Source organism: Stenella coeruleoalba, assembly GCF_951394435.1.
Source record: "Stenella coeruleoalba genome assembly, chromosome: 4".
NCBI classification, from domain to species: Eukaryota; Metazoa; Chordata; class Mammalia; order Artiodactyla; family Delphinidae; genus Stenella; species Stenella coeruleoalba.
The window spans coordinates 147,533,312-147,547,081 of NC_137149.1; the positions used below are offsets into that span (position 1 = coordinate 147,533,312).

The following is a 13,770-nucleotide window of genomic DNA, read 5'->3' on the forward strand; positions in this document are numbered from 1 at the left end:
TATTAAGCTCAGTGAAAAAAGCCAGATACGGAAGACTACGTACTCCATGATTTCACTTAATGACATTTTGGAAAAGGCATTACTGTAGTAATGGGATGCAGATAAGTAGTTAGTTACCAGGGTTTTGGGGTGGGGGGAGGGAATTAACAATGAGAGGGCTCAAGGGAACCCCTTTGTGGTGATGGGGATTTATTTTATGTACATTTGATGGAAAGATAGCTTCCTTGGTTCAAAGAGAAAAGGCTCATTTTTTTAATGTATTATGAACGAAGGAATGTACTCTCACATAATTTACTTTACTTTAAAAATATTTCTCAGTGAAGTTTATGTCATTTGTGGATTCTAAAAGTATGTAAGTAATTTAAATGTAAGGATATATACTTTAGAAAGGGGGGCATTCAACTATGTAGTCAATAATCACAGTGGAATTAAGATTCTCCCCACCCATAAATATAATTTTAATTTTACTTAATTTATTCTTCCTGACATCTGGTTTCTCAGAAAAGAGAAGCTATAAAAAGTTTTCTTCTTTCCATCTTGAACATATCGTTTTCTTACTTAAAATCAAATATTTTCTGTATAATAAGAGTCAAAAAAGGAAATGAGTGATGGGGGAGGCTTTGTCAGGCGTAAGCATTTGCATCGATAACTCCTCTGTACCATACTAAATACAAGAGTTTGTCTCAGAGAAAGTAAAAGGAAAATCTGATGCACGGTGGAAGTACACAGACTCTTCCATCCAAATAATCACACATTATTTCTTAGTTAGTAAACTTAGAAAATACTCTTAATCGAATGAAATCACCATAAAGTTAAAAACAATTTTTATTGAAGGATAGCCTACGAGAGAAAAGTACACCAATCCTACATGTGTGCAGATGGGTGAATTGCCAGAAATGAACCAAACTTGTGAACGGCACCAGGATCAAGAAACACATCACTATATATACCCAGAAACTCCCTTCAAAGCCCCTCCACCCTGGCCAAGTCACTACCGTCCTCCAGGGGAAACATGTCTCGCATCATGGATTAGTTATGCATGGCCTTGGGCTTTACACTAACGAATCACCGAACATGCACACTTTTCTGTACGGCTCCTTTCATTCAATGTTATGCGTTTTTTGTGTTTTATTTAAATTAATTTTTATTGGAGTAGAGTTGCTTTGCAACGTTGTGTTAGTTTCTGCTGTACAGCAAAGTGCATCAGCTTTACATATACATATATCCCCTCTTTTTTAGATTTCCTTCCCATTTAGGTCACCACAGAGCATTGAATAGAGTTCCCTGTGCTGCACAGCAGGTTCTTATTAGTTTTCTATTTTATGTATAGTAGTGTGTATATGTCAATCCCAACCTCCCAATTTATCTTCCTCCCTCCTTTCCCCCTTGGTAACCATAAGTTTGTTTCTAGGTCTGTGAGTCTATTTCTCCTTTGTAAATAAGTTCATTTGTACCATTGTTTTAGATTCCACATATAAGTGATATCATATGATATTTGTCTTTCTCTGTCTGGCTTACTGCACTCAGCATGACAGCGTTATGTTTGGAAGATTCATTCTTGTGTGCGGCCAGAGTTCACCCCTTCTCAATGTGTTCATTATGTTCCACTGTGAAAAATAGCACACTTGATTCATTCTGCAGTTGATGGTCATTTGGGTAGTTTTTAGTTTTGCTCAGTCGTAAATAGCAATACAAAGAATAGCAATACAAAGAATATTCTTCTCCACATTTTTGGTGAATAAGTACAAAGTTTTGCTCAGTCGTAAATAGCAATACAAAGAATATTCTTCTCCACATTTTTGGTGAATAAGTACATGAATTTCTGGTGAGTATGTGTACAACTGCTAGGTCATAAGGTAGGTATATGTTCAGTTTGAATAAATACTGACCAAGTGTTCTCAAAGTGATGTGTTAACTTATATTCCTACAAGCAGTGTACAGAAATTCTATTGCTCCATAGCCTTACCAATAATTGTTATTTTCTGTCTCCAAACAGAAAACGGCTGAGGTCACTTGGTGGGGTGCAGGCAGGGCCTGTTAGCTGCAGGCAGGGCTCAGTGCAGGCTGGTCACCTCTCTCCAGCAGGGAGGTCCGCACACCTGCAGACCAGTCTCAACCTTGGGTTGGGTAGCAGTGAACTCGGGGGCTGGAGCAGCCCATTCACCCTGACATTCTTCCTTGGTTACGTCCTTTCCAGCAATGGCCTGCTCTTCCTTTTCCATCTTTTCAGGATATCTGTAGAAGCAGAGGTCAGGTGAGACTTCTCCAGGTGTTGACAGGAGATGGGGCTGCCCACGCAGAACTGCCCTGGGCAGTGCTCATCATACCAGACCCGCTCAGGGAGATTGTTTGTTGTTGCAGAGATGGCATTGTCCACACAGTGCAGAGGGCAGTCTGTGCCACACAGAGAGATGATGCGCAGGTGGGACTTAGAGACTGTCCTACAGAGTGAAGTAAGTCGGAAAGAGAAAGACAAATACTGTATGCTAACACATACATATGGAATCTAAAAAAAAAAAAGGTTCTGAGGAACCTAGGGGCAGGACAGGAATAAAGATGCAGACGTAGAGAATGGACTTGAGGACACGGGGAGGGGGAAGGGTAAGCTGGGACGAAGTGGGAGGGAGGCATGGATATATATACACTACCAAACGTAAAATAGATAGCTAGTGGGAAGCAGCCGCATAGCACAGGGAGATCAGCTCGGTGCTTTGTGACCACCTGGAGGGATGGGATAGGGAGGGTGGGAGGGAGACGCAAGAGGGAGGGGATATGGGGATATATGTATATGTATAGCTGATTCACTTTGTTATAAAGCAGAAACTAACACTCCATTGTAAAGCAATTATACTCCAATAGAGATGTTAAAAAAAGAAATGTCATTCCAAAGTCTGATGGCTCTTGATAAAATGGATCAAGTTGCTTAGGGACCTTTTAACTAAAATGTTTATATATAGTAAAAAAGGTTATTTAATGATGACATCATCAAGGCGTGTAAAAATTAATAAAGGCACTTCACATGACATCGCTGGCAGGACAGACCCATAGAACTCTGAGGAGCTATGAGTAAATCGCCGAGCCAATAGCAGCGGGCATCCTAGGGCATGTTTAACAGGACGAAAATAAGCAGTAACAATTTCTTCCTTTAGTTTACATTTAAATAGTAATGAGAGGCCAGGGAGGAAGTAATACTTGCTCTTTCTTTTCAGTACTTATCAAATAAACCATGAAAAGCCATCTTGCTGTTTGGGAGATGCTGCTGTTTGATGAGTACTAAGAGGGCGTGGCTTTGTTACCCTTCACTCAGCCGCTCTTGCTTAGTTCTCTAGTTGTCTGGGCAGGAAAGAAAGCTGCTGGGGTTTGAGATCAGCGCGCAGAACAGAAGCTAATTGGCTCACGTGGGAGTGAATCAGTGAACACGCTCCAAACATTACACCCCACATAAGCGACTGCAGCCTTGGTAAAAGCATGATTGAATTCTTGCTGAACTGCTGTCCTATGCGGTTGGAGTTAAGTGAGGGAGGCTGAAAGGTGGCATGTCCCTGTCCCCTCCAGCACCCCATTCTGTGTGATCAGTTAGTAGTTTTAATGAGCGAAAGAGATAAAGCTAAGATTTGCTGGGAAGCAGGCACCATGCAGATTTCCGCTCCATTCTGTGGTGTAGCCAACAATTTCCCCATTTTTATTAATGAGGAAATTGAGACAGAGAGAGCTAAAGTAATTTGCCAAAGGTTATGCTCCTGGTCAGTGACAAAGCTGGGATTTACACTTGGGTCTGTCTCCAAATATTCACATGTTATTCTAGACTAAGAGTGCCCACCAGACGCACCTTTGGAGATTTAAGAAATACACATGCCTGATAAGATCCTTTATGGCTACAGAGGAAAGGGAAGGAACGGTTGATAACATTCAAATGTGGACTGTGGATTAGACAACAGTAATGGATCAACATTAAATTTCCTGACTTTGGTAACAAAAGATAATGCTCTTGTTTTTAGGAAATACACACTTAAGTATATGTAGTCTATGTATATATAGACATTCTGTATCTCTGTAGAGATAGATAAATAAATATATAGATAGTTAGGGACAATGATAAAGTAAATGGGGCACCATGTAAATAATTGTTGATTCCAGCTGTGGAACATTGCATTTAGCAAAAATGCTGACAATAATACCTCTCATTCCATATTCTTTTACCAATATAAGGGGTCTATTTCCCCCCTCTATTTGGGTGGGCATGTCCGTGGCAGAAATGATGCTACGTGACTCTCCAGGGTGAATAATAAAAGGCAGTACAGCTGTGCCTGGCTCGGTCTCAGACCAACCGCCACACTCAGAGGTGGCTCGAGCAGGTCGTGCGGAAGCCCACGTAGCGAGCACAGTGACGGGGACTGAGCTCCACAGCCCAGCGCTGGCCGGGCTCGGAGTTCACGGCAGCACCAACCTGCCAAGCAAAGGAGGACCCATCCCAGAGTTGGTCCAGCTGGGTCAGTACCGCAGCTGATGCTGTCTGGAGCAGAGATAAGCCTTCTCTCTGAGATGTGCCCAGGTTGCAGATCTGCGATCTAAAAAAATCACTGCTCGTTTAAGTAACTAACTTTTGGGGGACTGGTTATGCAGCAAGAGAACGAGAATTCTGAATAAAGAGTAGGTGGCAGTTTTTTGTACTATTCTCTTAGCCTTCTTATAGGTTTAAAATGATATCAAAACAAAAACTGAAAGAAGTACACTTGCCCAGATCCTACTTTCAGAGATTTAGCTTAGAACAGAGGCGCATGTGTATTTTGAAACAAGAAAACAAACCAAAACTAAACAAAAATACTTCTTGGGAAATTCTGATACATCTCTTTGTTTATAAGTCACCTGTTCAGCCCAAAAGGAGCAAACTTATGGCTACTATAAGCAATGATATGTTTCAATATCCTGAAATTACAAAAGATAAATGCTGACATGCCCATTCTTATGACCGTCTGTGACTTGTTTTTAGTGATCGCCCTTGGCAGTTTTGAATATGACTTGGTGGCTGGTGGAATCAAAAAATAAAGAAGTGAAAAAGCCAACACTGAAATACGCAGACATACATACACGAGAACCAGAACCGGAGGTTTGGGTGGAGTCAGCATGTAGCCACTTGAGGAGAGAGGCTGGCAGTGGCCATAACCATGGTCACTGTAATGATTTCTTTCTAGGAAGGCATACACAGGTTTGATTTTCTGAAATGATTCTAAGTATCTTTAGAGCAGAAAGATTCGGTCTCTCCTTGAACAAAACTACTGTGGGTTTATTGTTTCAAAGTTTGAGGCTGTAATGGTTCTATCCAGGGCAGAATTGCTGGAAGGAAATGGCCATAAAATCCCTTTCAGTGCTTTTATTTAGAAATGTAGTTTTGGCCTGTTCAATTCACTGAACTGACAGAAACCATTGGTTTCTGTCAATGGTTTCAGTTCATGACAGAAACCATTACAGAGCTTCTACCACATAAAACAACAGCTATTAAAATCCTATCTGTTGAGCTCTGTCTTATTTTCTTTCTGTGTGGGGAATAATTTTTATTCTTTGAGTTCTCTATGTTTCATCAGAAACAAGTACACTGATTTCAAATATTGAAAAGTACATAAAAATATGTATTTTCTGGGCTCAGCGAGTGCAGTCCTGCTGAGAACGTTGGGATGGTGCCTGGAATCGATTCTTTGGTGCAGCTGTCTTGTAGTTATTTTGGAGAGGGCAATTTCAGTGTCCTGTGACCTTAAGAGGAATTGGAAATAGACGTCTAACATCTAGTCATTCATCCACCAGCGCGTGTTGGGTGAGCACCCATGGTGTATGTGTAGAGACTCTCGCTTAGCTTCTGGGTATTCAGTGGGAGACAAAACATTCTCTTTCCTACCCTCATGGGGCTACCAGGGAGAAGGCAGATATTAAAAGAAAGACACCCACCAGCAATTAAATAATGTTATAATAAATGCTCTGAAGAAAATACAAGTGTACAAATATTAGAGTTGATTCTCACATATATTGGGATCCTACAAATACAGCCACGGAAACTCCTTCCTTCAAACCCCCAAATGACTTGCTGTCATATCTATTTATTTATTTAATTGAAGTATGGTTGATTTACAAGGTGTTAGTTACTGCTGTACAGCAAAGTGATTCAGTTATACATATGTATACATTCATTTTATAAAATATTTTTTCCATGATGGTTTATCAAAGGATATTGAATATAGTTGCCTATGCTGTACAGTAGGACCTTGTTGTTTATTCATCTTTTATACACTAGTTTGCATCTGCTGACCCCAAACTCCCAGTCCATCCCTCCCCACACCCCTCCCTCTTGGCAACCACCAGTCTGTTTTCTCTGTCCCCGATTCTGTTTTTTTTTCATAGATTGGTTTGTTCGTGTCATATTTTGATTCCACATACAAGTGATATCACATGGTATTTGTCTTTCTCTCTCTGGCTTACTTCACTTAGTGTGATAATCTCTAGGTCCATCCATGTTGCTGCAAACAGCATTATTTCATTCTTTTTTATGGCTGAGTAATATTCCATCATATATATCTACCACATCTTTATCTATTCCTCTGTCGATGGACATTTAGGTTGCTTCCATGTCTTGGCTATTGTAAATAGTGCTGCAGTGAACACTGGGGTGCATGTGTCTTTTCAAAACATGTTTTTCTCCAGATATATGCCCAGGAGTGGGATTGCTGGGTCATATGGTAGCTCTGTTTTTAGTTTCTGAGGAACCTCCATACTGTTCTCCACAGTGGCTGCACCAACTTGCATTCCCAACGACAGTGTAGGAGGGTTCCCTTTTCTCCACACCCTCTCCATGTTGTCACATTTAAAATCAGGTTCAAAGTGCCTATGGACAGGTGCAAGGCCCCGTACGGTTCTGTTGCAGCTCAGCTGTCCAATCTCCACTCATAACCTCCTCCTTCCTGCCTCACATACTTTATTCACACGGATCATCTTTCTACCCCTCACCTTCCCTGGCTTGTTTCTTCCCAGGGCCTCTGCTCCTGTGGTTCTCTCTGCCTGGATGCTTTTCCACTGGGTTTTCCCTCTGGCCTCTTCTCAACAACAGGCCTTAGCACAGTAGCCCCTCTGCAGAACGTCCTTCCCTGATGACCCACTTTACATAGTCTCTTATTTCCACCTGTCTTTTCACCATCACATTACGTGTTTCACCTTCTCCGTTGATCTTAGAACTATCTGACATTCTTGTTTGCGTGCGTGCGTGTGTGTGCACGTGCGCGCCTTTGTTTATTTTCTGTCTCTCTAATTGAAAGGTAGCCTCCATGAGACTAAATATGAGACCACAACACAGACCCCAGAACCTAGAATAGTGTTTGGTATGTGAACATTTTTATGACTCTATCTAGAGCCATCTCTGAGTCACGTATGCTAAGTGTAGCCAAACCCAGCCCAGTGCTTTCTTAAACTTTACCATCTAGCTTGAATCCCTAATCAGGTAGGAGATTCAGCTTCTCACTGATACGTATGGAGAACGTCTTGGTCAGTAACACAAACACATTTCAAGGAGGTGAAATTTAGTGCTGAGTCCTGCTAAAGTTAAATCCACTTAGGAAAAGCAATCTCTAAAGCAAGCAGCAGAGTTATAACATGGTTAACACATATATTCAAATTGCATTTTCAAAGAGAACACATATTCCCACTCCAAAACACCCGATTTCAAGTTCTAGTGTGTTTCCCAGGACTGAGAAGGAGATTAAGTTCTGAGCTTAATCTTAAAATATAGAAGCATGTTTCCTAAGAAAAACTCCTGGAGTTTGCTCTCAATCAGGGCATGTTAGTTCCTCTAAAAAATTACTTAATTCTCTATATATTGGTTGATATTAAGAACAAGAAGACCAAGAACAAATGTTTCATTTTAATTGCAAAGGCATTTGTGTTAGCGGGGGATTCCTTAATTTAGTATTATGCAAAGTGTATCTGCTAACATATTTTTAGACGTCAGCCCACCTGTCGTGGACCTGTAGCTGGTTGATGTCAAAACAAAGAAACTAATTTTGGAAAAAAAAGTCTCCGTCCTATTTTACTTGATCCTAGCATTTTTAGAAGACCGAAGAAGAAATAGTGAGTTAACATCTACAAAAAATAATTTAGAGAATGGTATCAAAACCAAATCAGTATAGAAAATGAAGGAAGAAAACCTTCTATAATTTAAAACCTTAATATTTAACTTGCTGCACACATGTGGAGAGCAGGTAGAAGGGGGTCTTGGGCCCAGGAGGGTCCAGACTTATTGACTATTCCCTCTTTTTAAGGGGGAAAAAATGGTAATGCCCACTTCATGTCACGTGGCGGGAGAGCTCCCTCGGGCCCACTTCCAAGGGTTTCTATATCACAGAAACGTGTGTGCACATCTGGGATGGCTGCACTTCTCAGCTGCAGAAATCTAAACAACGCCAGCAGGAGTCTTGGGCAGCCTTGGTGCAGGTCCACAAGGCAGGCCAGTGGTCCCTGAAATCATCCTTACTCATTACGCAGTGGGGTTGCTGGCCTTGTCTTGATCTGCTGCCATGTGGGGGCTGGGCAGACGAGGCTCTGGGAAGATGCAGCAGCCTTGCAGGATGACACTCCTGTGCTGAGTGGGGGAGGATGGAGAGGGGGCTGAGGTGGAGTGTGAAGCATGACAAGGGGCTGAAAGGATTCTCTGTGTGAGAAATACGTTTTCACATTATCAGGAAATCCAGCAACTGGGCCTGTTCTCACTAAGTTTTGTTTATCCAAGACCTTGGTTATAGAATAAAAAGAAATGACTTTTCTTACTACAGGATGGTATAACATCTGCATCTTAACTGCAAATGTATTTGGCATAGACAGATACTTTATTCTTCCACCCAAATACGATTTTACCAGTAACAACTGTGGGTGTAGTAAGGGGAAATAAAGTACAATGGGGTTCCGTCTCCTCCCCCAGGGACCATCCGTCTCCTATCTAGGAGGTGACAAGTTAAGATCAGCTCAAGAAACTGTTTTATTGCTAACAATTCTGCTTCACCAAATTCCTAGAGGGATACTGCCACTGCCCTTTTGTTCTTTTTCAGGATATGGAAGACCTATTGGTCATGGAGAATACTTTTGATTGCTAGGACAGACTGAGCAGGTATGGGAAATCCTTTGCAAGTTTCCATATATAAAAATTACAAAAATAAATAGAACAACAACAAAACCCCCTAACCCTTGTGTATACTTGAGCTTCAAAGCAAGGAGAACCATCAGGTAAAATGATGAAGAGGGAATTCCAGCCCAGGTCAGTGAATTAGCTGACGCATGAGGGCCAGCCAAGGGAATTGGGGCTAGAAGTGGCTTTGTGCAGAGGGTTGGAGCTGAGCTCCCCACAGGGCTCAGGGCACCGAGGTGCAAACCTGGCAGAAAGCTGGTCCTAAACTTATGAAACCCACCAGACCCTTGAAAGAAGAAACTCAACATTACTCTAGAAATTCTCCCACAACACAGAGAACACTGAACTACTGCTTTTTCAACTAAAAAGAACTTTTATTTTATTTTTTTCTCCTTTGAAACATTTTTTTTATTGAAGCATAGTTGATTTATAATGTTGTGTTAATTTCTGCTGCATACATGGTTCTCCTTTATCTCTATAGTTTGAAGTTTTCATTTTTGTTTTGTTTTTTCCTTTAATGACAATGGAAATGTTTATAAGAGACTAGAAAGCAGAAGTACTGGTTCAAGTTGCTCCAAGCAGATTTAACACTGAACTACTCTGGAAAGTAAGCTCATCTCCCACATATAGTAAAAATGACAAACAACCAGCAGGAACAAGTGACATTAACAAGATTCAGAAAATGCAATAAATGGGAACATTTACATGCATAACTATTGTAGACATAAAAACATCTGAGCGACCAAGGAGTCAAAACTAGGCGTAGAGGAAAGAACAGGTAATTTTGGAAACACTCCTCCCCCCCAAAAATGTTAAGAATAGTTAAATTTACAGAAACTGAAGTTTTAAAAATGCAACTAAAACTAAAAGTGTGAACGGTGTAATCATTGAATTGAAAAAGTTCATTGAAAGATTAATGATGAAAGCACAGAGAAAAATTAAGCATAGAGATAAAGAGATGAAAAATATGAAAGAGTTGCTAAGATTCAGAGAGGAGAGAATAAAAGGATCCCTAGGCATCTGCTGATAAAATTCCAGGAAAAAAAGAACAGGAAGATAGGACAAAGGGTGGTCTTAGAAGAGATAATGGCTGAGCGCTTCCTAGAACTGAAGACGGCTCTCAGGTTGAAGGAGTACACCAAGATCCAGGAGGAAAGAGAAAAATAAATGACATCTAGAAAAACCACAGTGAAATTGCAGAACCAAATAAGAAGACAAAAACTTCTTCTGCCAGAGAGAAAAGCCAGCTAACTTATAAAGGAAGGATGATTAGACGGACAACAGGTTTCTCAGGGCCTGCAGTCAATACTACAAATCAGTGAAATAGTAATTTCAATGTTCTGATGTAAAAATTGTTGTTCACCTAGAATTCTACACAGCTAAACTCTAACCTGAGAGTAAAGGCAAGATTAAGACATTTTCTGCCATATAAAGATTGAGATGTGTTTCCTGGGGATAAGTTGAATTATTATATTTTTGTTGTCAGCCTGTTGTTGGTACTGATGTTCTTATTCGGAGCTTGAAATACTGGAGATAGATTCTGAATAACAAGAGTGGACGAAGGTGGATTTGTGGACTGATGCTGACCAGCATTGCTCCCACCTTTTGATGAGACGTCCAGAACCAAGGGGCTGAGAAGCTAAACGATGTTTACCGGGCCCCACGCAGTTAGATTCCAGCCCTGATTTAAGCTCAGTCAGTCACACGTGCCCACAAGGGATCTGGACTGGCTGTTTTTGCTGCTTCTGTTGGCAAGCAGAGATGTGGAACTTTCTTCCCCTCGCTGGAGTGTTAGCAGAGTCCCAGGGACCGTGAGGTATTTTTCTGTCAATGCTGAGGGGCAGTGTGGAGAGTGTCTTCCCCTCGCTGGAGTGTTAGCAGGGTCCCAGGGACCATGAGGTATTTTTTGGTCAATGCCGAGAGGCAGTGAGTGTGGAGAGCGTCTTCCCCTCGCTGGAGTGTTAGCAGAGTCCCAGGGACCGTGAGGTATTTTTTGGTCAATGCCGAGAGGCAGTGAGTGTGGAGAGTGTCTTCCCCTCACTGGAGTGTTAGCAGGGTCCCAGGGACCATGAGGTATTTTTTGGTCAATGCTGAGGGGCAGTGTGGAGAGTGTCTTCCCCTCGCTGGGGTGTTAGCAGGGTCCCAGGGACCATGAGGTATTTTCTGTCAATGCCGAGGGGCAGTGAGTGTGGAGAGCGTCTTTCTTTTGGATGCAGGCTGTAGCAGCTCGGCTTGAATCTTGAGACAAGAGTGGTAGCAAAGTTACAGGGACTTTCTGTTTGTGGTGGCTTCTTGTGGGTGGTCTTTTTCTCACTGTGGTGACAGATTATAGCCGTGAAATGATAGTTCTGAAGCAAGTGACCTCCTGATCGTAGAATAGGTGGCAACCCTAGAAACGCAATCACGGTGTTTGCTGCAGTGCCCGGATTCTCTTGATTTGACTAACACACCCATGACTCAGCTGCTGTGAGTGTTGGCTACTGACAGCTCAGGGCTTCCCCTCTTCTCTGAAGAAATGCCCTGTGATGATGGTACCCAGGTCACCGGGAAACCTTTGCACCCTCTCCAGGGGCAGTCCGCAGCTGATGTCTGAATGACAAGGGGGCACAAAAGGCCAGTCTTCTTACCTCAAGGGTAACCAACCCTATAGGGTGATTTGTGCACTCAAGGTTTCCTGTGAGATCAGGCTGAAACCACATTCCTCTTAGCGTTTTTTTCCGCTTCCTCACCCCGTCTTCCTTCCTCTCCTCATGAGAATACTCAATGAATCTTGAACAACGATCTTCTTGTCAGGCTCTGCTTCTTGGGAATCACATCTAAGACGGGTGGTACCATGCATGGGCCTATGAAACAGACCATAAAGATAGGATTTGCTTAATTTCAACTGGATGGCAAAAGGGAATCCCATTATTGGTGGTGGATGAAGTATTGATAGCCCCTAGACTGCTGTATCGATGAGATTTGCAAAGACTTTCACCTGTGGTGAATTGGGATGGGCTACAGATGAAACAGGATGTACTAGATATTGAAATTTCTTGAGCATCTGAACGGGTCGGGGGAAATTGTACCTATAAGGGTGATGGAATTAGATGTCTGCTGCTAACTGCCAATTATTTACTGACAAGAAGAAACGGCAGACCTGGATATATTAATTAACGACCTCAAGTTTAGTGTGACATTCAAAGAAGCTTTTTAAAAAATATTTTTGGCTGCGTTGGTTGCTGTGCGCGGGCTTTCTCTAGTTGCGGTGCGCGGGCTTTCTTCGTTGCTGTGCGCGGGCTTTCTCTAGTTGCGGTGAGCGGGGGCTAAGCTTCGTTGCGGTGCGCGGGCTTCTCATTGCGGTGGCTTCTCTTGTTGCGGAGCACAGGCTCATGCGGGCTTCAGTAGTTGTGGCGCGTGGGCTTCAGTAGTTGTGGCGCACAGGCTTCATTGCTCCGCGGCATGTGGGATCTTTCTGGACCAGGGCTCGAACCCGTGTCCCCTGCATTGGCAGGAGGATTCTTAACCACTGCGCCATCAGGGAAGCCCAAAGAACCTTTTTGACAATATTTCAAGAGACTTTCACTTTCCGCAAGCAGAAGTCCTGGTAAACCGTGATGTAGGCACAGGACTTAAAGTACATTTGGAAGAGATGTCGGGAGGCTGAGTTTTCAGCCCAGAGAAGTCTCCATGCCAAGGTCAGGGCTCTGTTCGGGGAGAGTGGCACTTGGGACATGAGATGGATCTGAGTAGAGGCATTTGAGAACCTTCAATCCACAGATCCCCTTGCACCCTCTGCAGAAGTGGCCTGTTTCCTCCTGTTTGAGGACAGAAGCTGCAGAAACAATGTTTGTCCTCAGCAACTGCCTTTATCTCTACCCTGAAGGTTTTGACTCTCTGGCATGACCAGTTGCAATACCTTTTAGCTCGGCACCCAGAAGACTGGAAAGCTATGCGCTGCACTAAAGAAGTAGAGGCAGAACGAGGAGGAAGGGGTGCGTTCAGGGCATGAGGAATGGTAATGTCTTCCTCAGAAGACCCGCAGGGCGCAGCTCACCAGGTCAAGAAGCCCCACTGGTGAGGGGACACCAGCGTCACTGAGAAGGTCTGTGGTGATGGGTCTTCTTCTTTTTTTCTTCAGGGATAATAAACGTATTTTAATAACATTACTTTTGACAACTATTTGTACATGTATTTAAAGGTAACTTTCAACCTCCGGGCTCTGTTACAAATTGGGTACTGAACTGCCCTGCCAGGAAGTGAGCAAAGCCATTAACATCAAAAGTTTGCAAATCCCACTGTTGGACGAGGGTTATTTTATACTTTGTTGGGAAAAATAACTAAGCATTTAAATTTCTCATTGTACACCTGTACATCGGTTTAGATTGAACGGCTCAAGTTAAAGCAATACAGAATTCATATATACAGATATTATATCCTGTATAGGTATGTCTATGTTAAATGGATAAAATGGAAAGGTTGGACTTTGAATGCATGACCCGAATCTGTTTTTCACTCCCTGCATCCCAGGTGTGACCGGGCTCCCTAGATCTCCCTGAGGGCGGGTTGGGCTTCATGGGAGGGTGAGCAAAGCTGTCCACACTGCAACTCTCTCCATTAGAGCTGACAGGTGG

The 13,770-nt window shown here is 42.6% G+C and overlaps 1 long non-coding RNA gene across 1 annotated transcript in view; it reads left to right on the forward strand.

The window, feature by feature from the left end:
* Positions 1-9,145, forward strand: part of LOC307185452 — a 157,249-nt gene extending 148,104 nt beyond the window's left edge. The window contains exon 3 of the long non-coding RNA XR_013828087.1: positions 9,081-9,145. This is a non-coding gene — a long non-coding RNA (uncharacterized lncRNA). The remainder of the gene's footprint in view (positions 1-9,080) is intronic.
* The last annotated feature ends 4,625 nt before the right edge of the window (positions 9,146-13,770 follow it).